The sequence below is a fragment of the Anomaloglossus baeobatrachus genome, chromosome 2 (assembly GCF_048569485.1).
Source record: "Anomaloglossus baeobatrachus isolate aAnoBae1 chromosome 2, aAnoBae1.hap1, whole genome shotgun sequence".
In the NCBI taxonomy this organism is placed as follows: domain Eukaryota; kingdom Metazoa; phylum Chordata; class Amphibia; order Anura; family Aromobatidae; genus Anomaloglossus; species Anomaloglossus baeobatrachus.
The window spans coordinates 481,069,182-481,095,424 of record NC_134354.1 but is presented as its reverse complement, the minus strand read 5'-3'; the positions used below and the strand labels follow the sequence as shown (position 1 = coordinate 481,095,424).

Below are 26,243 nucleotides of genomic sequence, written 5' to 3'. Positions count from 1 at the left end.
GTGGTGACCGAACCCGGGCTCGCACAGCCGTCCGTCCCCACAACCGTCGGAAGGGGATATTTACAGAGGATTGATGTGTCAGTGACACCACCCGTGGGTTGCGGTGAGGGATGGTGACACCGTCGCTGCCTGGTGATGGGACGCCCGGTGCTGATGGAGCGGGGCAGCAAGATGGGATCCTCTCCACGGGTAGGGGAGGCATAGTCCCGGGGCCCTGGTACACGGGAGTGATGGCTGCTGGAGGTGGTGTGCCGGGTTGGACCGGGGGTCAATGATGTACTCACTGTTCAAAGAATTTCACACAAGTCCAGTGGTAAACCAAGTTGCCAGTGACCGGTCGCCTTTGACGGGTGTATTCGGGTCCCACACCCGGGTGTAGCAAACAGGTGTCCCTTCCTCCTGCACTTAGTGTTTGTGTCTTCTGTGGGACAACTCCGCATGGAACGGGGAAGTCCACTCCCGGAACTGTGTATGTTTGGGAGCTGTGGCCCGCGAAATCTGACCCTTGGGATCTCTGTGGGTTCTGACGGACACTCTATCCCCCGCGCTGGGCTTCCGTTTCGCTCTCTGGGCTTCTGTGGAACAAGGCCTGAAACCTTGTCCCCGGATGGTTAATTAACAAGGGGGCTTGCAACCATCCTCGTCCTAGGGTTCAGGTACCCAGACTGTGCACGGCCTCCAGACTGGATTGCCGCTGTTGGCACCGGCGGGCTACAACCCTGCCCCAGTCCACTTAAGGTCTCCCGTGACCGGATCTCCGTCGGCTGTGGCCCTGTTTGCTGTCTGCCAGGTAGTCCAGGGGCCCCTACCTCTGACTCCACTGCACTTCCTCACTCTTCCACTGTCAACTCCGTTCTCTCAACTTCAACTGTCGTGTTCCCGCGCCTGACACCTCAGGGCCCCTAGGTGGGCGCTCTCATCTGCCTGATCCCGCCCACTGGTGTGTCCTTATTATCATGAACGGGTGGCTAGGCTTTAATGGCTGTGTGTTGTACCTGGGTGTGGGTTTTTGGTGGAATCAAGGAGGGTGGACTGCTTCTGGGACTACCTGGTTTTGCCAGGGTGTCACACCAGTATAGATACAAAACTTTTTGTAATATATCTTATTAAAGAAATATGCTTTGTTCCCTTCTTATCGATCACCTCTTTTTTCCCTGCTCTGGTGATTAAATCTCAAAATCTGTCTATTAATCTGCCTGTAGAAGGTAAAACTACAAAAAATGAATGATAAAATCATGCAATGGCTAGCAGTAGTGTAATCCCTCATGTGCACACAACAGTTTATTCTGAAAGGTCACCTGAAAGGGCGATTAGACTAAATAATTTATCAAACAGTGGCATTGTATGTATCTCTTACTTTAAAGGTTATTCCATATTGGCCGCAGATCTTAGTACAAATGGTCACGCAGAGTGTAGCCTCATGTTATGTTGTGTCAACCAGACTATTGATGACTTGGATGGCAGACTATCTGGCACATGTGTCCTTTTTTTCTTACATAGAAATGGAGGGATCAGACTGGGTTATTACGCCTTTTAGAAGTATGGCGTTCATTGCCCAAAAATGTCTCGTGATTGGTATCTGTGGACACACAATTAGTGGGAGTCATTGAACTAACAGTAAAGTGACCCACTACAGTCATATTTGACAGAAAAATGCTGGTGATTGCTGTCAAAATGTGTGTCTCTCTGGATATGTTGCATGATGGTAATAGCAAAAACATTCAGTTACAATCTACAAGTCGATCTCATAGCAGGAACTGGTAGACTTTGAGCTAATTCACCAAGCTGTTCTATTTCTGTGTAGGAGCCAGCAACAGAACTGCCGTCTCAGTGACTCTCCTCATCTTTGTCCACTTTAAGGCTGTGTGCGCACGTTTCGTTCAATAACTTGCAGAAATGAACGCATCCTCTGGCAGAATTTGTCATTGTCAAATTTGGTTTTCACCACAAAAACGCAAGAAATACGCATGCGTTTTTTGCGGCGTTTTGACCGCGTTTTACATGCATTTCCAGTGCTTAAAATGGGATGCGCTTTCAATACAAAGACACTACTAAATACATTTTGAACATTCAAACACTAGGAAAAAAGTGGAAAAAAAAATAAAAAAATTAAACCCTTTATATCATACACTATAATGATAATTTTCCACAAATGATAATTAAGATTTAATAATTATGTTCTAAATAAAATAAAAATATTGTTTGACTCTTTTTTTGGAGTCGGGCTGGATGTGAGGGCAAAAGGAAACCTCTTGACCTCACTATAATGCCAAAAACGCATGCTTTGATTTTGACAAAAAAAAAGCATGCGTTTTGCATCAAAAATGCATGTAAAACGCTAGAAATTTGTTTTAGGATGCATTTTGATAATTCTCATTGACTTCAATGTTACCAAAACACTGCCAAAATGGTAAAAACAATTGACATGCTGCTTCTTCAAACACAGAGATTTTGACAAATTTTTGACACAAAAAACGCAGCATTTTTAAAAGCATCGTGCGCACAAGAAACCCCTACTTTCCATAGACTTTGCCTGGAAATCAAAACGCATGCATTTTTACATTAAAACGCTGCAGTTCAAAACGCTGCGGAAACGAATGAAAAAACGCAACATGCCCACATAGCCTAAAGAGAACCTGTCAGGTCCAATATGCACCCAGAACCACTAGCAGTTCTGGGTGTATATTGATAATCCCGGCCTAACCGTCCTTGTATCTAGTAGTGTTGCGCCCTGGCCTAGGCAGGTCGTCACAGATAACATACAAACACCCCCCACCCCCATCAGACAGGGACATCAGCCAAACAAAAACCCTTGTTGCCTCCCTCCAGTGTCTGATGTCCACACCAAGTGGGGCGGAGTCAAGCAGTTGGCTCCACCCACCGAGGAGTTCACAGGCCTGGAAAAGTGACAGTTGAGTGTTGGAGTTTGAAGAGAGAGGAGTAAACACTTGGGTGTCTGGGTTTGTGGCCCAGGCACTACCAGCAAGGTTGGCAGACGGTTGTGGCCGTCTGCAGGAGTGGTGGAGCAACGCGGAACCGTAGGACCGGGGACGGTCGATGGCCCGCCGGTACCGACCGGGGAGCGAAGTGAAGCCAGCACACACAGGCAGGGCCATCGGACCCCGACCAGGCTTGGAGCCACCGACAAAAGTCAGATCCGAATGTGACTGGAACCCCAGGGGTTTCACAGCAGCAAAGGTCCCAATTAAAGGCAACAGCCCACACCGTGAGGGTATACAGCTACCGCCTAAGGCTAGAGACCCAAGGGCCAGCGTCTGCGGGCAAACGGGCTCCTCCGGTACCCATACACCGGGGAGCGGACTACCGTTGGGAATCCATAGTAGTCAGCAGAAGAACATCAAGGTGCAGGGAAAGACAGCCGCCATCACCTGTCCGGGGAGAGACACTGCAGCCGGCTGCGGGACCCGTCTATCCAGCCGTTTGGTTTACCGAGGACTTTGTTCCTTTCTCGCTGAGTGAGTACACCCGTGCCATCCGGCACCGCACCGCGCTGTCCCTGCAACCCTGCACCTCACCGACCCTGCCTCCCCGTCACAACATCACCGGGCCCCGGGACCACCGACCCCTACTCACGGAGGGGGAATAAAACATCCCAGCTGCTCCCTACCATCACTCCCGGAATCCCAGTCATCAGCAGCGGTGGTGCCCATCTTCACCACGACCCGTGGGTGGCGTCACGGACTAAATCCCCCAAACCAACCACCCCTTTCACTCACGGGCGAGGAGCGCCGCTCGAGACCCCGGATCCGGCCCACCGCTCCAGCCACCGAGCAGCAGCAGCGCCGGACCCGAGCGTTAGCGAGAGCGCAGCAGTGACTGCGTCCTCCCCGCCCAAGACAGTAGCATAGAAAGAGATTTTTAGAAAAAGTATTTCTAAAGATCTATATCATATGCTAATGAGCTTGGTGACAAGTCCCCTGGGCGTTAGCTCCCCTTGCTTGTCGGTTCCATTAGCATGTTAGTATGCCCCTGTGGGTGTGCTAACTAGAGTTGAGCGCGGTTCGTGGTTCGTGGTTCTCCAGTTCTAGGCTCGAGTGATTTTGGGGCATGTTCTAGATCGAACTAGAACTCGAGCTTTTTGCAAAAGCTCGATAGTTCTAGAAACGTTCGAGAACGGTTCTAGCAGCCGAAAAACAGCTAAATCTTAGCTTGGTTTCTGCTGTAATAGTGTAAGTCACTCTGTGAATCAAACTATTATCACATTTCAGTGTATAGTGTGCGTGAACAGCGCCTTCAGATCACTGCTGTTTCTATAATGGCGATCGCCATTTTTTTTTTTTTTTTTCTTGTCTTCCTTCCCTAAGCGCGCGCGTCTTGTGGGGCTGGCCAGCATGTCAGCCAATCACAGACACACACACACCTAAGTGGACTTTGAGGCAGAGAAGCAACGGCATGTGTGATAGGATCTGCATGTCACATGTCCCTGCATTATAAAACCGGACATTTTCTTCACGATCGCCATTATCTGCCTTCTGCGTCTTTGGTGTCAGACATCACTGTCGCAGTTCCGTCCTTTGTCCTATCGCCGATACAGCTGTATGCGCTGCATACACAGCGTTAGACAGCTTAGGGAGAGCACATTCTAGCAGTCCTTTTAAGGGCTCGTACCGGCAGGGTCAGAGAGCCATAGGTGACAGGTCCTGCAAACAGCAACAGCGTCTGTGTAGCCCAGGTCAGGGATTTCCTCCCTGCATTTCACCATTAGGAGGGAATAGAAAGGCAGGCTTCCATTCCTCTACCCAGAGCACCACAATCCTGCCACTGTACCCTCTTGTCCTCTGCACACTCCAACTCATTCTAACTAAGCCATTATACTAGCAAACACTCAGTGTACCTAGTGGCATCCTATCTGTGGCTATTGGACTTTGCTATAGTCCCACTAGGGCCAAGACATTTGCAGAGCACATCTGCCTGCATTGCACACTCCAAGTTTTTTAAACTAAGCAATTTTACTAGCAAACACTCAGTGTACCTAGTGGCATCCTATACGTGGCTATTGGACTTTGCTATAGTCCCACTAGTGCAAAGACATTAGCAGAGCACATCTGCCTGCATTGCACACTCCAAGTTTTTTAAACTCAGCCATTATACTAGCAAACACACAGTGTACCTAGTGGCATCCTATACGTGGCTATTGGACTTTGCTATAGTCCCACTAGTGCCAAGACATTTGCAGAGCGCATCTGCCTGCGTTGCACACTCCAACTAATTATAACGAAGCCATTATACTAGCACACACTCAGTGTACCTAGTGGCATCCTATACGTGGCTATTGGACTTTGCTATAGTCCCACTAGTGCCAAGACATTTGCAGAGCGCATCTGCCTGCGTTGCACACTACAACAAATTATAACGAAGCCATTATACTAGCAAACACTCAGTGTACCTAGTGGCATCCTATACGTGGCTATTGGACTTTGCTATAGTCCCACTAGTGCCAAGACATTTGCAGAGCGCATCTGCCTGCGTTGCACACTCCAACTAATTATAACGAAGCCATTATACTAGCAAACACTCAGTGTACCTAGTGGCATCCTATACGTGGCTATTGGACTTTGCTATAGTCCCACTAGTGCCAAGACATTTGCAGAGCACATCTGCCTGCGTTGCACACTCCAACTAATTATAACGAAGCCATTATACTAGCAAACACTCAGTGTACCTAGTGGCATCCTATACGTGGCTATTGGACTTTGCTATAGTCCCACTAGTGCCAAGACATTTGCAGCACGTCTGCCTGCGTTGCACACTCCAACGAATTATAACTAAGTTACATTGTCAGGGATATTTATTCTTTATTATTCTGCTGTTAATAAAGCTAGACCACCACTGCAATCTTCACCACCTCTCAATTTTTACTACCACATTTTCAGTCCACAATCTTGTCGCAATCAACATGAGTGGCAAAATGACAGATGCTGGTGGAAAGGGGAAGAGGCGTGGTGGAAAAGGCAAAAAATGTTTTGTCAGTGGGGAAGGTGGCAAAGCTCCATTATCATCTGCTGAAGATAGACCATCTACTAGCAAAAGTAAGATGTCTACTACTTATTGTGGACAATCCGATGTGCTCCCTTTTTTACGGACACGAACAAGAGGAACAAAGGTAGATGATGGGCAAAAAAGGAAAATGCTTGAATGGATCTCAAGTGGTCCAACAAGTGCCCTCTCAGCCACTTCAAGTACCGCATCCAAAAAACACCATTCCTCTGAGTTGTCATCCCAATCACACTTGATTTCTCCCAGCTCTGAAGTCTCCATCAGCCCTGCACAGTATGGTGGAACTGAGATGGCTGAGTCTGCAGAGCTGTTCAGTCACACTATAGCCTGGGAATCAGAGGTCTGCTCCCAAGCTACAGTGAGTACAGAACAGGAAATGGTCTGCAGTGATGCCCAGAACCTTTGTGACTCAGATTCAGGCCGTGAGGACCAAGTTTCTGAGCATAATGTTGACCCTTTGTCACAAACTGTAACACCTGTGGTTATAGACAATGAGGAACATACTGATGAAGATGAGACGCAGATACCCGATTGGGATGACAACTTAAATATTCGGTCAGGGCAAGAAGAGGCTCGGTCTGAGGGGGAGGGGAGTGCAAACACAACAATTGATGATGACGTTCTAGATCCCACCTACTGTCAACCCCCAGTCAGGCACTCGAGGAGGTCAACAGAGGCGGTGGAGGAGGATGCAACCGACGACGAAGTTACCTTGCGCCTTCCTGGACAGAGTCGGAGCACTAGTAGCACGTCTACAACTGCATCCTCAGCCACCACTCTGCCTATGAGCATTATTCGGGGTGGATCAACAGGTCGCATGGCCTCTAAGCCTTGCCTAGCCTGGGCCTTTTTTCACATCGAAAAAGATCGCCCAACTCATGTGATATGTAACATTTGTCATGATTCTGTTAGTAGAGGTCAAAACCTCAGCAGTTTGACAACTTCTTCCATGAATCGTCACATGAATAAATATCATAAGTCCCGGTGGGAAGCTCACCGTGCTGCAATGCCGGCTAGCGGAGCGAACCATCCACCGCCCGCCCCTTCCAGTGCATCCGCGCGCTCTTCATCTTCTAGGACTGTGGGGACAGCTGTCACACCTGTTTTTCCACGCAAAACTTCCACCACTGTAACCGTAACAGGCAGTTTGCTTGTAAGGTCGTCAGTTGGTTTGGAAGGGGAAACAAGTGAGTGTGTACAGCTCTCTCAGACATCGATAGCACCAACGTTGGATGAAGGCAACATCATGTCTCCGCCTGCACTTTCCTCACAAACCTGCATTTTTCCAGGGACACCCTACTCAACACCGTCTACACACAGCAGCCAGATCTCTGTCCCTCAGATGTGGTCAAATAAAAGGCCACTTCCTCCGACCCATGACAAAGCTAAGAGGTTGACTCTATCCCTCTGTAAGCTGTTGGCTACCAAAATGCTGCCTTTCCGCCTAGTGGACACACAGGATTTTAGAGACCTTATGTCTGTCGCTGTGCCCCAGTACCAGATGCCTAGTCGCCACTACTTCTCTAAGAAAGGTGTGCCCGCGCTACACCAGCATGTCGCACACAACATCACCGCTTCCTTGAGAAACTCTGTGTGTGAACGGGTGCATTTCACCACCGATACTTGGACCAGTAAGCATGGACAGGGACGTTACATGTCGCTGACTGGGCACTGGGTAACTATGGTGATAGATGGTGAAGGGTCTGCTGCACAAGTCTTGCCGTCCCCACGACTTGTGTGTCAATCCTCTGTCTGTCCAAGTTCCGCCACAGCTTCTGCATCCTCCACCTCATCTGGGTCCTCCACCTCCGCCCCAAGCCTGCCTGGTCAGGCCACCAGCGTTCTCACTGCGCAGAAGGAATCACGCACGCCTCATTACTATGCTGGCAGCCGAGCGCAACGGCATCAGGCGGTCTTTAGCTTGACATGTCTTGGTAATAAGAGTCACACAGCTGAGGAGTTGTGGTCAGCTCTGCGGTCCGAGTTTAATAAATGGTTGTCTCCATTCAACCTGCAGCCTGGTAAGGCCGTGTGCGACAATGCTGCAAACCTGGGTGCGGCCCTTCGCCTGGGCAAGGTGACACACGTACCTTGTATGGCTCACGTGTTGAACCTTGTCGTGCAGCAATTTTTAACACACTATCCCGGCCTAGATGGCCTTCTGAACAGGGCACGAAAACTGTCTGCTCACTTCCGGCGTTCAAGCGCCGCAGCTGAGCGACTTGCATCGCTCCAGAAGTCTTTCGGCCTGCCGGTTCATCGCCTGAAATGCGATGTGGCGACACGCTGGAATTCAACTCTACACATGTTACAGCGACTGTGGCAGCACCGCAGAGCCCTGGTGCAATACGTCATGACGTATAGCCTGGGCCAACGAGATGCAGAGGTGGGGCAGATCACCCTGATGGAGTGGTCTCAGATCAAGGACCTATGCACCCTTCTGCACAGTTTCGACATGGCGACGAATATGTTTAGCTCTGACAATGCCATTATCAGCATGACGATTCCAGTCATTTACATGCTGGAGCACACGCTAAACACTATTCGGAGTCAGGGGGTGGGACAACATGAAGGGGAGGAACTACAGGAGGATTCATATGTGCAAGGGACAACAACATCACCAAGATCCAGACGTTCATCATCACCAACGCAGCAGGCATGGGACCATGGGGAACAGGGATCGACAAGGGCGCATAGTAGCAGGCGAAATGTTGAGCAAGGTGCAGGAGAACATGAAGAAATGGAGGACGAACTGTCCATGGACATGGAAGACTCAGCGGATGAGGGAGACCTTGGTCAAATTTCAGTTGAAAGAGGTTGGGGGAAGATGTCAGAGGAAGAAAGAACGGTTAGCACCTCTATGCCACAAACACAGCGTGGACTTGGTCCGCATGGCTGCGCAAGACACATGAGTGCCTTCTTGTTGCACTACCTCCAACATGACAGTCGTATTGTCAAAATTAGAAGTGATGATGACTACTGGATTGCCACACTATTAGATCCCCGGTACAAGTCCAAATTTTGTGACATAATTCCAGCCATAGAAAGGGACGCACGTATGCAGGAGTATCAGCAGAAGCTGTTACTCGATCTTAGCTCGGCTTTTCCACTAAACAACCGTGCAGGTGCAGGGAGGGAATCTCCCAGTTGTAACTTGACAAACATGGGACGGTCTCGTCATCTTCACCAGTCTACCCGTACCAGTAGGACCGTATCTGGTGCCGGTAACAGCAATTTTATGGAATCTTTTCATAATTTTTTTAGACCCTCTTTTGCAAGGCCACCAGAGACAACAAGTCTGACACATACTCAACGGCTGGAGAGGATGATACAGGAGTATCTCCAAATGAACATCGATGCCATGACTGTGCAACTGGAGCCTTGCTCCTTTTGGGCTTCAAACATAGAAAAATGGCCAGAGCTCTCCAGTTACGCCTTGGAGATTTTGTCGTGTCCAGCTGCCAGCGTTGTCTCTGAACGTGTATTCAGTGCTGCTGGGTGTGTGCTGACAGATAAGCGCACGCGTCTGTCCAGTGACAATGTGGACAGACTGACGTTCATCAAAATGAACAAGTCATGGATCCAGAAGGAATTTACTACCCCTGTGTCATCCTGGGGAGAGTAAATGCTTGTGGATTTGGAATGTGCTTGATGCAAATCAAAACATCCTGTTTGCAACTAGGGCCCAAGTGCTGCCACTGATGGGGTGGGTGTCTGTGTGGCCCAATTTTTGGAAAAAAGGGAGACTCCGCTTGGAGTAACCCTTGCTTGCTGTGTTTTTAAAAGAAGCCAAGATGAACAGAGCTGGGATCAGGAAAGACTTTGCTACCTACCCCGGTGTCATCCTGGGGACGGATAAGAATGGCGTATTTTTGAATGTGCTTGATGCAAATCTAGCTGTGAAGTGTACAACTGGGGCACAACTGCTGCCACTGAAGGGGTGGGTGTGTGTGGGCCCAATTTTTGGAAAAAAGGGAGACTCCGCTTGGAGTAACCCTTGCTTGCTGTGTTTTTAAAAGAAGCCAAGATGAACAGAGCTGGGATCAGGAAAGACTTTGCTACCTACCCCGGTGTCATCCTGGGGACGGATAAGAATGGCGTATTTTTGAATGTGCTTGATGCAAATCAAAACATCCTGTTTGCAACTAGGGCCCAAGTGCTGCCACTGATGGGGTGGGTGTCTGTGTGGCCCAATTTTTGGAAAAAAGGGAGACTCCGCTTGGAGTAACCCTTGCTTGCTGTGTTTTTAAAAGAAGCCAAGATGAACAGAGCTGGGATCAGGAAAGACTTTGCTACCTACCCCGGTGTCATCCTGGGGACGGATAAGAATGGCGTATTTTTGAATGTGCTTGATGCAAATCAAAACATCCTGTTTGCAACTAGGGCCCAAGTGCTGCCACTGATGGGGTGGGTGTCTGTGTGGCCCAATTTTTGGAAAAAAAGGGAGACTCCGCTTGGAGTAACCCTTGCTTACATTGTTTTTAAAAGAAGCCAAGATGAACAAGTCATGGATCAGCAAAGACTTTATCTACGTACCCCGGTGTCATCCTGGGGACGGATAAGAATGGCGTATTTTTGAATGTGCTTGATGCAAATCAAAACATCCTGTTTGCAACTAGGGCCCAAGTGCTGCCACTGATGGGGTGGGTGTCTGTGTGGCCCAATTTTTGGAAAAAAGGGAGACTCCGCTTGGAGTAACCCTTGCTTGCTGTGTTTTTAAAAGAAGCCAAGATGAACAGAGCTGGGATCAGGAAAGACTTTGCTACCTACCCCGGTGTCATCCTGGGGACGGATAAGAATGGCGTATTTTTGAATGTGCTTGATGCAAATCTAGCTGTGAAGTGTACAACTGGGGCACAACTGCTGCCACTGAAGGGGTGGGTGTGTGTGGGCCCAATTTTTGGAAAAAAGGGAGACTCCGCTTGGAGTAACCCTTGCTTGCTGTGTTTTTAAAAGAAGCCAAGATGAACAGAGCTGGGATCAGGAAAGACTTTGCTACCTACCCCGGTGTCATCCTGGGGACGGATAAGAATGGCGTATTTTTGAATGTGCTTGATGCAAATCTAGCTGTGAAGTGTACAACTGGGGCACAACTGCTGCCACTGAAGGGGTGGGTGTGTGTGGGCCCAATTTTTGGAAAAAAGGGAGACTCCGCTTGGAGTAACCCTTGCTTGCTGTGTTTTTAAAAGAAGCCAAGATGAACAGAGCTGGGATCAGGAAAGACTTTGCTACCTACCCCGGTGTCATCCTGGGGACGGATAAGAATGGCGTATTTTTGAATGTGCTTGATGCAAATCAAAACATCCTGTTTGCAACTAGGGCCCAAGTGCTGCCACTGATGGGGTGGGTGTCTGTGTGGCCCAATTTTTGGAAAAAAAGGGAGACTCCGCTTGGAGTAACCCTTGCTTACATTGTTTTTAAAAGAAGCCAAGATGAACAAGTCATGGATCAGCAAAGACTTTATCTACGTACCCCGGTGTCATCCTGGGGACGGATAAGAATGGCGTATTTTTGAATGTGCTTGATGCAAATCAAAACATCCTGTTTGCAACTAGGGCCCAAGTGCTGCCACTGATGGGGTGGGTGTCTGTGTGGCCCAATTTTTGGAAAAAAGGGAGACTCCGCTTGGAGTAACCCTTGCTTGCTGTGTTTTTAAAAGAAGCCAAGATGAACAGAGCTGGGATCAGGAAAGACTTTGCTACCTACCCCGGTGTCATCCTGGGGACGGATAAGAATGGCGTATTTTTTAATGTGCTTGATGCAAATCAAAACATCCTGTTTGCAACTAGGGCCCAAGTGCTGCCACTGATGGGGTGGGTGTCTGTGTGGCCCAATTTTTGGAAAAAAAGGGAGACTCCGCTTGGAGTAACCCTTGCTTACATTGTTTTTAAAAGAAGCCAAGATGAACAAGTCATGGATCAGCAAAGACTTTATCTACGTACCCCGGTGTCATCCTGGGGACGGATAAGAATGGCGTATTTTTGAATGTGCTTGATGCAAATCAAAACATCCTGTTTGCAACTAGGGCCCAAGTGCTGCCACTGATGGGGTGGGTGTCTGTGTGGCCCAATTTTTGGAAAAAAGGGAGACTCCGCTTGGAGTAACCCTTGCTTGCTGTGTTTTTAAAAGAAGCCAAGATGAACAGAGCTGGGATCAGGAAAGACTTTGCTACCTACCCCGGTGTCATCCTGGGGACGGATAAGAATGGCGTATTTTTGAATGTGCTTGATGCAAATCAAAACATCCTGTTTGCAACTAGGGCCCAAGTGCTGCCACTGATGGGGTGGGTGTCTGTGTGGCCCAATTTTTGGAAAAAAAGGGAGACTCCGCTTGGAGTAACCCTTGCTTACATTGTTTTTAAAAGAAGCCAAGATGAACAAGTCATGGATCAGCAAAGACTTTATCTACGTACCCCGGTGTCATCCTGGGGACGGATAAGAATGGCGTATTTTTGAATGTGCTTGATGCAAATCAAAACATCCTGTTTGCAACTAGGGCCCAAGTGCTGCCACTGATGGGGTGGGTGTCTGTGTGGCCCAATTTTTGGAAAAAAGGGAGACTCCGCTTGGAGTAACCCTTGCTTGCTGTGTTTTTAAAAGAAGCCAAGATGAACAGAGCTGGGATCAGGAAAGACTTTGCTACCTACCCCGGTGTCATCCTGGGGACGGATAAGAATGGCGTATTTTTGAATGTGCTTGATGCAAATCTAGCTGTGAAGTGTACAACTGGGGCACAACTGCTGCCACTGAAGGGGTGGGTGTGTGTGGGCCCAATTTTTGGAAAAAAGGGAGACTCCGCTTGGAGTAACCCTTGCTTGCTGTGTTTTTAAAAGAAGCCAAGATGAACAGAGCTGGGATCAGGAAAGACTTTGCTACCTACCCCGGTGTCATCCTGGGGACGGATAAGAATGGCGTATTTTTGAATGTGCTTGATGCAAATCTAGCTGTGAAGTGTACAACTGGGGCACAACTGCTGCCACTGAAGGGGTGGGTGTGTGTGGGCCCAATTTTTGGAAAAAAGGGAGACTCCGCTTGGAGTAACCCTTGCTTGCTGTGTTTTTAAAAGAAGCCAAGATGAACAGAGCTGGGATCAGGAAAGACTTTGCTACCTACCCCGGTGTCATCCTGGGGACGGATAAGAATGGCGTATTTTTGAATGTGCTTGATGCAAATCAAAACATCCTGTTTGCAACTAGGGCCCAAGTGCTGCCACTGATGGGGTGGGTGTCTGTGTGGCCCAATTTTTGGAAAAAAAGGGAGACTCCGCTTGGAGTAACCCTTGCTTACATTGTTTTTAAAAGAAGCCAAGATGAACAAGTCATGGATCAGCAAAGACTTTATCTACGTACCCCGGTGTCATCCTGGGGACGGATAAGAATGGCGTATTTTTGAATGTGCTTGATGCAAATCAAAACATCCTGTTTGCAACTAGGGCCCAAGTGCTGCCACTGATGGGGTGGGTGTCTGTGTGGCCCAATTTTTGGAAAAAAGGGAGACTCCGCTTGGAGTAACCCTTGCTTGCTGTGTTTTTAAAAGAAGCCAAGATGAACAGAGCTGGGATCAGGAAAGACTTTGCTACCTACCCCGGTGTCATCCTGGGGACGGATAAGAATGGCGTATTTTTTAATGTGCTTGATGCAAATCAAAACATCCTGTTTGCAACTAGGGCCCAAGTGCTGCCACTGATGGGGTGGGTGTCTGTGTGGCCCAATTTTTGGAAAAAAAGGGAGACTCCGCTTGGAGTAACCCTTGCTTACATTGTTTTTAAAAGAAGCCAAGATGAACAAGTCATGGATCAGCAAAGACTTTATCTACGTACCCCGGTGTCATCCTGGGGACGGATAAGAATGGCGTATTTTTGAATGTGCTTGATGCAAATCAAAACATCCTGTTTGCAACTAGGGCCCAAGTGCTGCCACTGATGGGGTGGGTGTCTGTGTGGCCCAATTTTTGGAAAAAAGGGAGACTCCGCTTGGAGTAACCCTTGCTTGCTGTGTTTTTAAAAGAAGCCAAGATGAACAGAGCTGGGATCAGGAAAGACTTTGCTACCTACCCCGGTGTCATCCTGGGGACGGATAAGAATGGCGTATTTTTGAATGTGCTTGATGCAAATGTAGCTGTGAAGTGTACAACTGGGGCACAAGTGCTGCCACTGAAGGGGTGGGTGTGTGTGGGCCCAATTTTTGGAGTCACCTTGCGGTGTTTTACATGATTTTAGAAGGGCGTGCCATGCCTATATCTGTGTGTCCTCCTCTTTTTCCTTGTCCAGCTGTTTTGTTTTCGCATGAGTATATGTCCTTGTCACTTTCCAATGTGTTTGAGTTGTTTGTCACCTTTAGGACACCTTTGAGGGTGTTTTCTAGGTGTTTTTCTGTGTTTGTGATTGCCTGCCATTGTTTCCTATGCAGTTCGAGTTCGGTTCGTCGAACGTTCGACGAACCGAACTCGAACGGGAGGTCCGTTCGGCGAACCAACCTCGAGCCGAACCGCGACCGGTTCGCTCATCTCTAGTGCTAACATGCTAATGAATGTGCAGCATCACAGGATGATCTCACTCGCCTCTCTGCCGCCATTGCTTCCAATACTGGATTTCGGCTCAGTGCTTATGACCCCGGAGTTTCAGTCATGTGTAGTTTGAAACCAGGATGTGTACACCCGGCTTCATAGTGCGCATGACCCAAACTCCGGGGTGATGTGCACTGAGCCGAAATCCAGCGTATGGCAGCTGAGAGGTGAGTGAGATCATCCTCTGATGCTAGCATTCATTAGCATGATAGCACACCCACAGGGGTGTACTAACATGCTAATGGGGCAAACTAGCAAGGGAAGCAACACCCTTGGGACTAGTCCCCGCGCTCATTAGCATATGATAAAAGATCTTTAGAAATACTTTTTCTAAAGATCTCTTTATCTATGCTGGTGTATGCAGGGACGGTTAGGCAGGGATTAGCAATGTGCACCCAGAACTGCTCGTGGTTCTGGGTGCATATTGCACCTGACAAATTCCCTTTTTGGCTCATTGGCAAATAATCCCGTTAGTATTAGGTTGTGTGGATTTCACACTTTACTTGACCACTTATCTGCACTGTAGCAAAGAGCAGGGCATTGGATAGGGACATCATAGTCATGTGTGAAGAAGTTACTCCACGAAGTATGGCTAGTAGTGTGGGAGGCACTGGAGAAGCTGATAAGGCCCTGCATAAAAATGGCAGTTCCCTTTGCAGATCCCATGTACCTGTCCCTGGTAGACCAGCTTAGGTGTTCACATGACAGTTTATCTTTTTCATTTATAATGTACAAATATAACAGAGTCCGGATTAGCATCATGTGCATTCCTTTCTCAAACGGAAGCTGAGGGGCCCCACTGCTCTATATGATGTCTGTCTGGTTTCCATTTGTTTATTTTTAGAATCGAAAAACGTTCTGCATGCAATACTTTTTTTTTTTTTTTTTCTGTCCCAATAAAATGGACACCAAAGGGAAACCAGAGAGACCCCATATAAATTAGAGGGCCCACTCTGCTTTTGTTTGAAACAGGAGTGCATGTGATGTTAATTAGCAGAACAGATAAACGGAAGAAGACAAATTAACATGTGAACAGAGCCTTACTCTACATAAAGAGGATCACATGTTCCTTTAAACTGCTGTTAAAGGGAACCTGCCACCTACAGAAAGGCTATTTACCTGCAAACCTAGTGGTATTCTGCAGGTAAATGGCATTTAACCCCTGCCTTTAAGTTTTCTAGACATATAGCTATAGGGAGAAAATTAAGTTATATTATCCCTGCAGCTGCACACTTCCAATCATCGGGGCGGTGCATGAAACTGTAAAGGGTACTCTGCACGCTGCGACATCGGTAGCAATGTGTTACCGACGCTGCAGCGATAGTCCCCGCCCCCGTCGGAGGTGCGATATCTTGTGATTGCTGCCGTAGCGAACATCATGAATTTCATGAAATAATTAAAAAAAAAAAAGACATGGGCTTTGCCCAATTTTTGTGTCCAGCCAGGTTCAACTAAGCAGCTGGGGATTGGAATCCACAGCGCTAGGTGGCCCACGTTTTCTGGGCCCCCCCGCTGCGAATTGCAGTTCGCAGCTGCCCCAAAAAAATGGCGATTTCATAGAAGTGCCATCTTCTGGCGCTGTATCCAACTCCTCCAGTGGCCCTGGTGCCGGGTGGCACGCTGGGTAATAAGGGGTTAATACCAACTTTGTTTTACCAGCTGATATACAGCCCGAGATTCTTAATGTCAGGCCAAGTTTGACCCGGCCATTAAGAATCTCCAGCAAAGGATTAAAAAAAAGACATCACACAGAAAAAAAATACTTTATTAGAAATAAATACACAGACGCACTTAGGGACTCCATGTTTATTACTCCCTCTCACCCCTCCACGATCCTGGTCTTCTATATTCTGTCACTGATCTAGCTCTGCTGTATCAGAAAGCACGGGGGAGGAACTACTTTCTGGGCATGCTCAGTACAGACAAGGATCCTGTCTATCAGAATCCGGTGAGAGCAGGATCCGGTGCTCATAGAACTACATTGCAGGTACCGCCGCAATGCATCGGATCCATGAGATGCAGTATTTTGACCGAGGTCAAAGTAGCGTTTTTGAAACACAGTAAAATACCGCAAAACACCAGATCCAGTGTGTGCCGTACGCAACCGCACGTAACCGCATCTTGCCGCAATTCCATTGCAAATGCATTGAACTGACAACGCATTTGTAAAGGATCCGGTTTTGTGTCAAAAAACCCATTCATGCCGCATTTGAAAAAACGCTGATGGGAAAGCACCCTAAGTCGTGTATATATACGTATGCTTTGGCAAGGCACTAGGACACATGCAACTTTTTTTCTATGCTTGTGTCACACTGATGCAATATTTGCCTCTATTTAAAAACAGGCAGGGAAATGTTTTACCTCACAGAAAGTAGTAGTTGTGATCTGATGCTGTAATGTTTGTATACTTTTATTACTTCCTCCTCGGCCCAGGAGATGTGGTATGATCAGACCATGTCCCTGTACAGTCAGAAACAACTATTACACAGTACATAGAAGGGGCACAATTAAAAGATTCTCATTTTTTTTATTTCACACATACGATTGTGGACCTTATTAATATTCCAAGATCTGTTGATTAAAATGTACTTTTTTTGTGAGACAATCCCTGTAAACACTACAGTACAACCTTGGTTAACGAGAACAATCCATTCTGGGAGTGTACTTGTTAACCAAGTTACTCATTAAGAAAAACAAGATTTCCCATAGGAAAAGACAATTGGAGAGACAATTAATTCCACAACTTGTTAAATGTCCCATCCTGGTCCCCTATTCTGCCATTCCACACACGCACAAACTCGCACAAACTCGCACAAACACACACAAGCACGCATGCGCACATATTATGCTCACCTTACCTTCCGTTCCATCGCTGGTCTCCTGTAACTTGCTGTTCGCTAGTACGGGCTGTGTATCTGGTAACCATCGTGACGAGGGAGGAACTTCCGCACCCAGAGAGCTGACGTCAAACGCAGGAGCTGCTTGCCTCTGGTCAGCACGCTGCCATTGGATAGCGGCTGACAGCGGACGTTCCTGCCTCGTTGCGATGCTTGCGGATACACATCCTCGAGCGGTGAACTACAGGAACCAGGAGGCCGGCGATGGAATGGAAGGTACACATATTATGCTCACCTTACCTTCCGCTCCATCGCCGGCCTCCTGGGTCTTGTAGTTCGCCGCGAGGATTCCTCGCTCGTCACGATGTACCGGTGAACTACGAGAACCATGAGGCCGGCGATGGAACGGAAGGTAAGGTGAGCATAATACTGTATGTGTGTGCGTGCGTGTGTGTGTTTTGTGCATGCTTGTGTGTGTTTGTGTAGACTGCAAGAGCGGGTCAGAGCGCGGTGGATGTACGGAATCACAAGTGTGTGCGGTATTTTGCTCGTACAGTAAAGCTTTCTCGTAAACAGTTACAAATTTACAGAAAGCTTTGCTTGTTAAGCGAAATTCTCGTTAAGCGAGGTTCCACTGTATTTTCATGCTACCACTCTATATTATTATTATTATTATTATTTATTATTATAGCGCCATTTATTCCATGACACTTTACAAGTGAAAGAGGGTATACGTACAACAATCATTAACAGTACAAAACAGACTGGTATAGGAGGAGAGAGGACCCTGCCCGCGAGGGCTCACAGTCTACAGGGAATGGGTGATGTTACAATAGGTGAGGACAGAGCTGGTTGCGCAGTGGTCTACTGGACTAAGGGCTATTGTAGGTTGTAGGCTTGTTGGAAGAGGTGGGTCTTGAGGTTCCTCTTGAAGCTTTCCACGGTAGGTGAGAGTCTGATGTGCTGAGGTAGAGCATTCCAGAGTATGGGGGATGCATGGGAGAAATCTTGTACGCGATTGTGGGAAGAGGAGATAAGAGAGGAGCAGAGAAGGAGATCTTGTGAGGATCTGAGGTTGCGTGCAGGTAGGTACCGGGAGACTAGGTCACAGATGTAGGGGGGAGACAGGTTGTGCATGGCTTTGTATGTCATTGTTAATGTTTTGAACTAGTCGTTGGGTGATGGGAAGCCAGTGAAGGGATTGTTTAGGATAGATTGGAGGGGTGCAAGAGTGTTGGAAGGGAGGCCAGAGAGCAGGAGGTTGCAGTAGTCGAGGCGGGAGATGAGGGCATGCACTAATGTTTTTGCTGATTCTTGGTTAAGGAAAGCACGGATCCGGGAGATATTTTTGAGTTGTAATCGGCATGAGTTGAAGAGGGCTTGGATGTGTGGCTTGAAGGATAGAGCAGAGTCGAGGGTTACTCCAAGGCAACGTGCTTGTGAGACTGGGGAGAGTGAGCAACCATCAAGTTTGATGGAAAGGCTTGTTTGAGGAGATGAGTGAGGAGGGGGAAAGACAATGAACTCTGTTTTGTCCATGTTAAGTTTTAGGAATCGCGCAGAGAAGAAGGATGAAATAGCAGACAGACATTGTGGGATTTTGGTTAGTAGAGAGGTAATGTCAGGTCCAGAGAGGTAGATCTGTGTGTCATCGGCATAGAGAGGATACTGGAAGCCGTGGGACTCTATGAGCTGTCCCAGGCCGAAGGTGTAGATGGAGAACAGCAGGGGTCCATGAACTGAGCCATGGGGGACACCGACAGATAGGGGGCGAGATGAGAAAGTGGTGTGAGAATGAGAGACGCTGAAAGTGCGGTCGGTTAGGTATGAGGAGATCCAAGATAGGGCCAAGTCTGTGATGCCCAGAGATGAGAGAATCTGTAGTAGGAGAGAATGGTCTACTGTGTCGAAGGCAGAGGACAGGTCCAGTAGGAGGAGGATAGAGTAGTGTCGCTTGGCTTTGGCGGTTAGTAGGTCATTAGTGACTTTAGTTAGGGCAGTTTCAGTGGAATGATGCGGTCGGAAGACAGATTGTAGCTGGTCAAAGAGGGAGCAGGATGAGAGGTATGAGGACAGTTCAAGATGGACATTTGCTGTTCTATTAGTTTTGAGGCATAGGGGAGAAGGGATATGGGGCGATAGTTTGACAGAGGATGGGTCAAGGGAGGGCTTTTTGAGGATGGGTGTAATAGAAGCATGTTTAAAGCATGAAGGGAATACACCAGTTGTTAGTGACAGGTTGAAGAGATGGGTTAGGGCTGGGATGAGGACTGCGGTGATGTTGGGGATGAGGTGGGATGGGAGCGGGTTCAGTGCACAGGTTGTTAGATGTGATCTTGAGAGTAGAGTGGAAAGATTGTTTTCAGTCATGGTGGAGAAGCTGGATTTGGAGGAAGAAGGCTGAGTAGTTGTGAGAAGTGGCTGTAGTGATTGTGGGCCAAAGCTTGCTCTGATGTTGTCAATCTTCTGCTTGAAGAAAGAGGCAAAGTCTTCAGCTGAGAGGAGAGGGAGGTGGTGCTGGAGGATGGAGGAGAGAATTGAAAGTGTTTAGCTGTTTAGGGCTGTGAGAGAGAGAGGATATGAGGGATGAGAAGTAGGTTTGTTTTGCAGCAGTGAGTGTGGACTTGAAAGTGGTCAGGGACTCTTTATATGCAATGAAGTGCTCAGTGGAATGAGACCTTTTTCATCTGCGCTCAGCAATTCTGGAAGCCCGTCTTAGTTCTTTAGTCTGCCTCATGTGCCAGGGTTGCCTGTTGATTGTGCGGGTTTTGGTGTGTGTGAGGGGGGCAGCTGATTCGAGAGCTGCAGAGATTGTAGTGTTGTATAAAGTTGCAGCAGCATCTGCATCGTGTAGAAATGCAATGTCTGTGAGAGGGAGAAGGGACTGAGAAAGGGCGTGTAAGTCAATGTGCTTGATTTTTCTGCGAGGGTGTGAAAGTTTGTGGAGGGGGGGTTGCGTACTTGGCAAAGAGAGGGAGGAGAATGTGAGTAGGTTGTGGTCAGACAGGGGGAGAGGCGAGTTAGAGAGGTTAGATAGGGAACAGAGGCGAGTGAAGATGAGGTCCAGCGTGCGGCCATCTTTGTGAGTAGCTGCAGAAGACCATTGGGTGAGGCGGAAGGAGGAAGCGAGTATTAGAAGTTTAGTGACAGATGAGTGGGAAGTGTCAATGGGGATATTGAAATCACCCATAATGATGGTGGGGATGTCGGTGGAAACGAAGTGTAGTAGCCAGATGGTGAAATTATCAAAAAAGGCAGTGGCTGGCCCTGGAGGGCGGTAAATGACAGCCAGTTGAAGGTTGGAGGGGGCGTAGATGCGTACGGAGTGCACCTCAAAAGATGGGAGAGTAACAGAGGGTGGTAGTGGAATTGGTGTAAAGGAGCATTGGTCGGACAGGAGCAAACCAACTCCTCCACCGTGCTTGTTGCTGGGGCGGGAGGTGTGAGAGAGTTGGAGACCGCCATAAGGAAGTGCAGCAGGAGAGGCAGTGTCAGAGGGGGTGAGCCAGGTTTCTGTGATGGCGAGGAAGGAGAGTTTATTAGTGATGAAAAGATCATGGATGTAGGATAGTTTGTTGCAGACAGAGCGAGCGTTCCAAAGAGCTCCTGTTAGTAGGACTGGGGGAGCGGGGGCTGGGTGAATGGCTATGAGGTTTGAGAGGGTGCGGAAATTTGTGGTAGATTGTGGATGAGGGTTTGAAGTGACAATAGGGATGTGGTGAGGAGGACCAGGATTTGGAGAGATATCTCCAGCAGTGAGGAGAAGCAGTGAGAGTGTTAGTAGGTGGGAGCAGTAGAGGCCGTGAGGTGGCCATGTGTGTCTGGAGACACTGGGTGAAATGTGGAAGAAAATATGTGAGGGGAAAATGAGATGGGTGGGGAGGATGGAGGGAGAGATGAATAGTTCATTACTGGGTTTAGAGATCAGAGGGTGCAGTAGAAAGTGAGGTATTATAGAGGGGAAAGTGAAGACAAACACAAACATTGTTTACAGTGACTATGTATGCTGTTACCTTCCGGTCACTTCCGGCCTAATTCTGGCCTAATTCAATGCATCATACTTATATGGTGCATACTTGTCATGGTGCAGACAAAGTCTGGGGCTGACGTTTAGTTGGCCCAGTATATACACATACAAGTGCAATCAGCTGTGAAGGGGTGGGGTGCAACAAAAACCCCTTGATCACGCAATCAGATTGCCAGATGCAGCTTCACATAGGCAAAATAAACAAAGGTCATAAAAGTAAGGTGGGGAACAGGGGGTGAGAGATCACAGTGAGATGCTGCAGCATGCCAGGGAGATATTGAAGCAAAGAGGGAACAGGTCAGATATATTCAGGGCCGTATTTGCCACTAGGCACCCGTGGTCCCGTGCCTAGGGCGGCACGTTGCGGGGGGCGGCACTTTCTGGCAGCAAAAAAAAAAAAAAAAAAAAATATATAAATTTTTTTTTTTTTTTTTTTTACATCCCCGCCCCCCGTCCCTCCCTCCGTTACACTCAGCTGTGTTCCGGGGGGGGGGGGCGTTGGCAGGCATAGTGAGCTGACTAACCCCGGAAGTTCCATGGCCTGCACTTCCGGGGTCAGAGGCGCGCGGGCGCGACAGTCAGCTCACTCACTGCCCCATGCTGCAGCGTCCAATCCTGCAGATGACACACGCCGCGGAGGAGGACGCGTCTGCAGCTGGAGCAAGCCAGAAGAGGAGCCAGCCAGAGCAGAGCGGCGAGCACCGGAGCAGGTAAGGCAGAGCCTAGAATGTATGGGCTCCTTACAGGTTAGTTGATGATCGTTGCAAATTGCGATGCCTCTTTTTGTCCACTGTAATCATGCAAGGGGAGGCTGGGGGGAGAGAGGCTGAGGCTGGGGGAGGCTGGGAAGAGAGGGAGGCTGGGAAGAGAGAGAGAGGCTGAGGCTGGGAAGAGAGAGGCTGAGGGGAGGCTGGGAAGAGAGAGAGGCTGAGGCTGGGAAGAGAGAGAGACTGAGACTGGGGGGAGGCTGGGAAGAGAGGCTGAGGCTGGGGGGAGGCTGGGAAGAGAGAGGCTGAGGCTGGGGGGAGGCTGGGAAGAGAGAGGCTGGGAAGAGAAAGAGGCTGAGGCTGGGGGGAGGCTGGGAAGAGAGGGAGGCTGAGGCTGGGGGGAGAGAGGCTGAGGCTGGGGGGGAGGCTGGGGGGAGAGAGAGGCTAAGGCTGGGGGGAGAGAGAGGCTAAGGCTGGGGGGAGAGAGAGGCTGAAGCTGGGGGGGAGGCTGGGAGAAGAGAGGCTGATTCTGGGGGAGGCTGGGAGGGGGAGGCTGATGCTGAGGGAGGCTGATGCTGAGGGAGGCTGGGAGGGGGAGGGGGAGGCTTGGAGGAGGGAAGCTGATGCTGAGGGAGACTTGGAGGAGGGAGGCTGAGGGAGGAGGGAGGCTGAGGCTGGGGGAGGAGGGAGGCTGATGCTGGGGGAGGCTGGGAGGAGGAAGGCTGATGCTGGGGGAGGCTGGGAGGAGGAAGGCTGATGCTGGGGGAGGCTGGGAGGAGGGAGGCTGATGCTGGGGGAGGCTTGGAGGAGGGAGGCTGATGCTGAGGGAGGCTGGGAGGAGGGAGGCTGATGCTTGGGGAGGCTGGGAGGGGGAGGGGGGGCTTGGAGGAGGGAGGCTGATGAGGAGGGAGGCTGATGAGGAGGGAGGCTGATGTTGAGGGAGGCTGATGCTGGGGGAGGCTGGGAGAAGGGAGGCTGATGCTGGGGGAGGCTGGGAGAAGGGAGGCTGATGCTGGGGGAGGCTGGGAGGAGGGAGGCTGATGCTGAGGGAGGCTGGGAGGAGGGAGGCTGATGCTTGGGGAGGCTGGGAGGGGGAGGGGGAGGCTTGGAGGAGGGAGGCTGATGAGGAGGGAGGCTGATGCTGAGGGAGGCTGATGCTGAGGGAGGCTGATGCTGGGGGAGGCTGGGAGAAGGGAGGCTGATGCTGGGGGAGGCTGGGAGAAGGGAGGCTGATGCTGGGGGAGGCTGGGAGGAGGGAGGCTGAGGCTGGGAGGAGGGAGGCTGATGCTGGGGGAGGCTGGGAGGAGGGAGGCTGATGCTGTGGGAGGCTGGGAGGGGGAGGCTTGGAGGAGGGAGGCTGATGCTGAGGGAGGAGGGAGGCTGATGCTGGGGGAGGCTGGGAGGAGGAAGGCTGATGCTGGGGGAGGCTGGGAGGAGGGAGGCTGATGCTGGGAGAGGCTTGGAGGAGGGAGGCTGATGCTGAGGGAGGCTGGGAGGAGGGAGGCTGATGCTTGGGGAGGCTAGGAGGGGGAGGGGGAGGCTTGGAGGAGGGAGGCTGATGAAGAGGGAGGCTGATGAGGAGGGAGGCTGATGCTGAGGGAGGCTGATGCTGGGGGAGGCTGGGAGAAGGGAGGCTGATGCTGGGGGAGGCTGGGAGAAGGGAGGCTGATGCTGAGGGAGGCTGGGAGGAGGGAGGCTGATGCTGGGGGAGGCTTGGAGGAGGGAGGCTGATGCTGAGGGAGGCTGGGAGGAGGGAGGCTGATGCTTGGGGAGGCTAGGAGGGGGAGGGGGAGGCTTGGAGGAGGGAGGCTGATGAGGAGGGAGGCTGATGAGGAGGGAGGCTGATGAGGAGGGAGGCTGATGCTGAGGGAGGCTGATGCTGGGGGAGGCTGGGAGAAGGGAGGCTGATGCTGGGGGAGGCTGGGAGAAGGGAGGCTGATGCTGAGGGAGGCTGGGAGGAGGGAGGCTGATGCTTGGGGAGGCTGGGAGGGGGAGGGGGAGGCTGATGAGGAGGGAGGCTGATGAGGAGGGAGGCTGATGAGGAGGGAGGCTGATGCTGAGGGAGGCTGATGCTGGGGGAGGCTGGGAGAAGGGAGGCTGATGCTGGGGGAGGCTGGGAGAAGGGAGGCTGATGCTGGGGGAGGCTGGGAGGAGGGAGGCTGATGCTGGGGGAGGCTGGGAGGAGAGAGGCTGATGCTGGGGGAGGCTGGGAGGAGGGAGGCTGATGCTGGGGGAGGCTGGGAGGGGGGAGGCTGATGCTGGGGGAGGCTGGGAGGAGGGAGGCTGATGCTGGGGGAGGCTGGGAGGAGAGAGGCTGATGCTGGAGGAGGCTCATGCTGGGGGAGGCTGGGAGGAGAGAGGCTGATGCTGGAGGAGGCTCATGCTGGGGGAGGCTGGGAGGAGAGAGGCTGATGCTGGAGGAGGCTCATGCTGGGGGAGGCTGGGAGGAGAGAGGCTGATGCTGGAGGAGGCTGATGCTGAAGGAGGCTGGGGGGAGAGAGGCTGCTGCTGGGGGAATGAGAGAGAGGGGCCAATGCTAGAGACAGAGGACAAGGGTTGAGGGATAGAGCAATGACAATATCGATGGCGGGGGAGTGTAAGGACTCAGAATAAGAGGGGGGCAGCATTGGGAGCTCATTATGGAGAAGGGGCAGCATGTGTTGGCTCAGTATGGAGTGGAACAATGTAGGGGAGTCAATATCAAGAGTGGGGTAGTGTGTGTGTGTGTGTGGGTCTCAGCATAAGCGCTAGTGTGGTGGTCTTAGTATGATGAATGGGGCAGCATGGAGGTGTCATTATGGAAAAGAGGAAGGCAGCATTAGGAGCTCATGGAGAGGGGCAGCATGCATGGGACATTGTGAGGAGGGGGCAGCATGCATGGGACATTGTGAGGAGGGGGCAGCATGCACGGGACACTGTGAGGAGGGGGCAGCATGCATGGGACATTGTGAGGAGGGGGCAGCATGCATGGGACACTGTGAGGAGGGGGCAGCATGCATGGGACACTGTGAGGAGGGGGCAGCATGCATGGGACACTGTGAGGAGGGGGCAGCATGCATGGGACACTGTGAGGAGGGGGCAGCATGCATGGGACATTGTGAGGAGGGGGCAGCATGCATGGGACATTGTGAGGAGGGGGCAGCATGCATGGTACACTGTGAGGAGGGGGCAGCATGATGTGAGGACAATGTGCAGATCATATTTCATAATTGAGGAAGGTGTGGTGGGTATAATATAAGGGAGGGCAGTGTGTAGTTTATTAGGGGCAGTGTGACAGTCACAGTATATAAGTGGGGACGGTGTGGTGGAAATATTTTATACCCATGCTATGTTTTGATGTGCCCGTGGTGATCCCCATTGGGGGGGGGGGGTTAGTGCCCTTCGTTTCTCATTGATACTTTTTAGGCTATGTGCGCACGTTGCGTAACTGCATGCGTCCTGCGTCCCCTGCACAGTCTATGGAGATTGTGCAGGGGCCGTGCGCACATGGCGCTTTAGAGCGCAGCGCTTCGGCTACTGCCGAAGTGCTGCGTAAAAAGAAGTGACATGTCACTTCTTTCCTGCGCTTTGCCGGCAGCTCCTGCTCTGTCTATGGGAGGAGCTGCAGGCAGAGCGCATGGAATCGGTGCTCACTACGGACATTTTCTGCAGCGATTAGAAGCGCACATGTGCTCTTCAGATCGCTGCAGAAATTTCTGCAGTGAACTGTACGCAACGTGCGCACATAGCCTTAAAGTGTTTTACAGAGTAGATCTGCCTTAAACAGATGTCGTGTGCGAAAACTCAGTTTTACGTTGTCAATAAGGGGCGCGACCACTTAAAGTGCCTAGGGCAGCACGAAGGCAAAATACAGCCCTGGATATATTGGAAAAGTTGGATGGATGAATTGACATACCATGTATTAAAACACACAGCAGACAGAAGGGGAGAGCAGATCAGATCAGTTGATGGGAAAGTTGGATGGATGAATTGACATACCATGTATTAAAACACACAGCAGACAGAAGGGAGAGCAGATCAGTTGATGGGAAAGTTGGATGGATGATTTGACATACCTGTGGAAAGATAGACATGGTGATTAGATGATGGC

At 50.3% G+C, this 26,243-nt stretch overlaps 1 protein-coding gene across 1 annotated transcript in view; it reads left to right on the top strand.

Annotated features, from left to right (window-relative positions):
* RASA3 (RAS p21 protein activator 3) overlaps positions 1-26,243 on the top strand; it is a 390,943-nt gene that overhangs the window by 299,922 nt on the left and 64,778 nt on the right. The gene's annotated exons all lie outside the window — the stretch shown is intronic.